The following is a 4,185-nucleotide window of genomic DNA, read 5'->3' on the forward strand; positions in this document are numbered from 1 at the left end:
TCATATTTAGTATGCCCCAAGCGATTGCACTAAATACTATGATTTGGCGCTTAATGTGCGGAGTGCCTTAATTTGCGTTCACACATATGCACATATTATATACATTTAATACATGTGTAATGCGGCCGCTGTGGTGTAATGGCAAGGAGTGCGCTCTATCTTTCCGCATGTTCTGGGATCGAGCCCAGGTTCCGACTAACATCAAAAACAAGAGGAAAGAAAAAGTTTTTCCTAATAAGAATATTGTTTGAAGCTATTTACAACATTCAGAAAAATTCAAAAATAAATTCGTCTAAATATTGAACCTTTTACTATGAATTTTTAGAACATTTTTGGGTATGCAGTTTTATAGCGCACGGAATTTACGTATAACCAACAATATGCAGCCAAAAATTCCCATTTGATTAAAAAAAAAATTTGACCGCTGCTTTTTTTTGTGTTTTTTTTTTCATTTAACAATTGTCATTTAAACTTTGACTTTTTATTTTTTTTGCGAACAATCATAGTGTGTAATTTTGGAAAGAAGTTAACGATAACGAAAAACAAAGCGGGAACTAAAATTTTATTAATTTCTTTTTTCAAATAAAATACTTTAACAAAAATCTACCAAAATGAGAAAGAATATACCTTTTTACCAACCCAATTTTTTTTTAGAAATTTTGGTAATAATTAACCAAAGTGGCAACACTGGTTACAACATCAAGGCGCACGCTACAAATCCAAGGAGAAGATCGGCCAAACACTAACATATTGTGTAAGCGCCAGACATTTATTAATAAGCGAAATTCTTCAATTTACATATACATAAACATAATGGATTCAATAAAACGCGCATGAATGTGGTAAAGTCTTTAAATTTTGCGTGAGACGACATACATAAGTACTTACACACATACAAACATACATACACATTGTGCATACGCTTATAGATCTTTCTACACAAATGTTTACTGGGGTGAATCTGCCTCAAAATGAGACACGGGTCTTGTTGATAGCCAGTCAAGAAGACAAAGGAATCACTTCGCTTTGCATAAAAAAATAATAATAATTTTTCTGGAAAATTTAAACACAAAAGACCCAAAACTAAAGAGGAGAAAATTAGAAAAGTGGAGAGTTTGATAACAATTTGTCTACAACATAGCGCTTTAAATCTTGCAAAGGCATTATGCCTCTTTATCTTTGTTGTAGAATGTTGCACTGACGGCCTACAGTGTCCAGACGGAGGATTTCATCTGCGTCGCCAGCAACGTGCTGCCATTGCCAGCAGCGTAGTGCCGGTGCGATTCAGATGGGCTGGTCTTATTTCGATTGCCATAAGTTTACATAAAGTAGAGTCAAAAATCTGATAGGTTTATAAAAATCGAAAAAATCTGTTTGAATGAGAAGGGACTGATGTTAACTCAATTCATAGCAAAGCTTAAGCCTATCCTTTTGCGTTAAAATTGAGCAAGCTATTTGCATTTGGAATACTCCTAAAATTGTGATTTTATTTTATTTTAATATTTGCTTTTTTTTTGATGCGAATATATTTGCCTATTGATAAATTGCCTATTTGTGCGTGTAAATTCATGCTTAGACACATTCTGGCATACCAAAGCGACAGACACACATACATACATATGTACATACATTTATTTTCAATAAGTACATAATTTATTTTTCGAGCAGCTGTGAAAAGTTGCTCAATAAAGCAATAAAGCAAAGTACGAGTATTAGCGGTTTTGTTTGACAGTTCGTAAGCGCACGGCTGAATGCCTCAATTCGGGGATGCAAAAAAGTTGATACAAAAGTATCAGAAAGTATATGGAAAAGGATGTGCATATGAATATGTATTTGTGAATATGTACGCACATGCTTATGTATGAATGTATGGCATTCTGTTTTCCCGCCCTTCAGATATTCGCACAAAGCATTTTTGTGCAGCAACGAAATATTAAATTCATTCTGTCAAATGTTTAAAAACTTTTTACGAAAATAAAAACAAAGTCCTGAAGAGTGAGAAATCAAAGCGTGTAAATTCGCTTTTTTTTCAAGGACAACAAATTCAGATTCTTTATTTGGAAGACTGTGACTTTTACTCGTCAAATGGTAAAAACATACATGACTAACGATTACTTTCTATCGAAAAAAGGATTACAAGAATTTTCATCCGTTTTTTATGATTAAATTCGTATTTTCATTATGAAAATTGTAATCGTTTTGACCCCAAGTTATTTCCAAGTTATTTCAGATTTTGTTTGCTAAACATTATAGCGATGAGCTTCAGAAATTTCGGGAGATACATATTTAAATTAGATCAAATGTATAATCCTGAGTAGCATCACCTTTGCTCTAAGTATTCTCCATCTTTAAGCTCTTTGAACGAAGGCTGTTGAACAGACCAGCATCTCTGTTTTATTCCAAAACCAAAAGAAAATTAGATTTATAATAGAAAATTAAACCCTTTTTACGAGTGATTCGATGTCTGCCGGCTGGTCATTTTTCACTCACATTTTGTTTGTTTTTCATTAAAATCAAGAATAATTGGTAGAACATTGTTAAAAATCGATAGGTTGTGATGATCATCTTTTTTTTCCTTTATTAACAACATAAATATATATAAAACATATACATCAATTTTCACAAAAAATATAATATCAAAAAGATATTATCAGTTGATAGTCGAATAGCTTGCATTCGATTAACCGCTCGAATTTAACTAACCGTTCATTTTCGACTAACCGCTCGCTGTCGAGTATTCTGAAAATCGACAGTCGAATAATAAGAGCTCCACAATCCAGTCTGTCATCGCCTGAATAATACTAGGCTTACATACATATACATAAGTAGATTATCCTCATTTTCATTGAGCTTAACTCCCAAATCTGTAATTAGAAAAGAGATTAGCCATACAAAATGCGTTCCTCGTTAATCTGTAATTATAAAATAATCTCAGATTAAAGTGATAACTTTTCGGTGGCCAACCTAGTTGTATCGATTATTTTTGCGAAGAAGAGGAGAAATGCCAAATGTAAAAGTAAACAGAAATGGACGCTAGCAAGGAAAAGAGGTTTCTAAATGCATTTTTAATAAAATATTAAGTTAAAATATGTTTAAATTGCTTAATGTGGCACAGAGAAGAAACTTAACTTTTCCTTGAGATGTGAGAATAACAAGCACATCAAATTCGACAGCTAATAATCTGAGATTTGCTTGTGTAAACGGCGTGATTAAAAAATGAGCTTTGATTGAGATTATATTTACGTATATGTAAACATACTTTAACATAGCCCTTAGCGATAAAGTGTTGATAAAACAATCGAAAATGCTACAGCTGATAGCAACGAGTTTAAAGTCGAAGTATGTATGTCTGTCAAATTCAAGAATTTCCAAAAGAGATTGCAGGAGCAGTTACACCTTGCATGTAAAGTGAGTTTCGAAAAGAATTTTATTTTCTGAAAATCAAACTTTCTGATATTACTTTTTTTTCTATTTACATGGTGAAAACATTCTATTTTCAACTGTGTTATCAGCCATTTTTATGCTTAAGTATAACAATAATTAATGACCGGAAAAATAAACTAAAAACGCTAAAATTAGCGTAACACGAGGGTAACACGAGAAAATTGAAATTATTTCTTGAAAGCGATTTACTTTCTTTAAAAAGTGCAAAAGTGCTTTTCATTTACGCGGGAAAGTAGTATTGCGCTTTCGCATTTTGACACAAAAGTGCGTTGAAAAAGCACTTGCATTGCCACGTCTAACAGCACTTTTAGGGTAATGCCTTTACAATAGCAAACGGAAACAGAATTCCAATGCAAGATAAATAAAACTTCAAAAATTGGGAAAATCGGAAAGTTATAAAGCAGTGCATATTTTTTAAATTTTTCAAATTGTTTCACATTCCAGCCCCGTGAGTGACCAGTAATAACAAATTGATTTATTTTGTTCCATTTTTGTGTTTTGTTAGCGATAAAATTATCATAGTTTGGCGAAAGCATTCCGTTGCACTTCACTAATTTTTAAAACTTTTCGACAATTTTGTTGTTACTGTACGTCCAAATGAATGTTTGTGGTTGCAGCAAATTTTCACAAATTGAAACGCAAATTTTAATAACTGAAGTGGAAAATATTTTCAACAATTGCACCACCACCCCTATTCTTGCTGATATTTATGTATGTGTATGTACATATGTATTTGTATTT

Source organism: Rhagoletis pomonella, unplaced genomic scaffold (assembly GCF_013731165.1).
Source record: "Rhagoletis pomonella isolate Grant_MI unplaced genomic scaffold, Rhpom_1.0 Rhpom_scaffold_00007, whole genome shotgun sequence".
In the NCBI taxonomy this organism is placed as follows: domain Eukaryota; kingdom Metazoa; phylum Arthropoda; class Insecta; order Diptera; family Tephritidae; genus Rhagoletis; species Rhagoletis pomonella.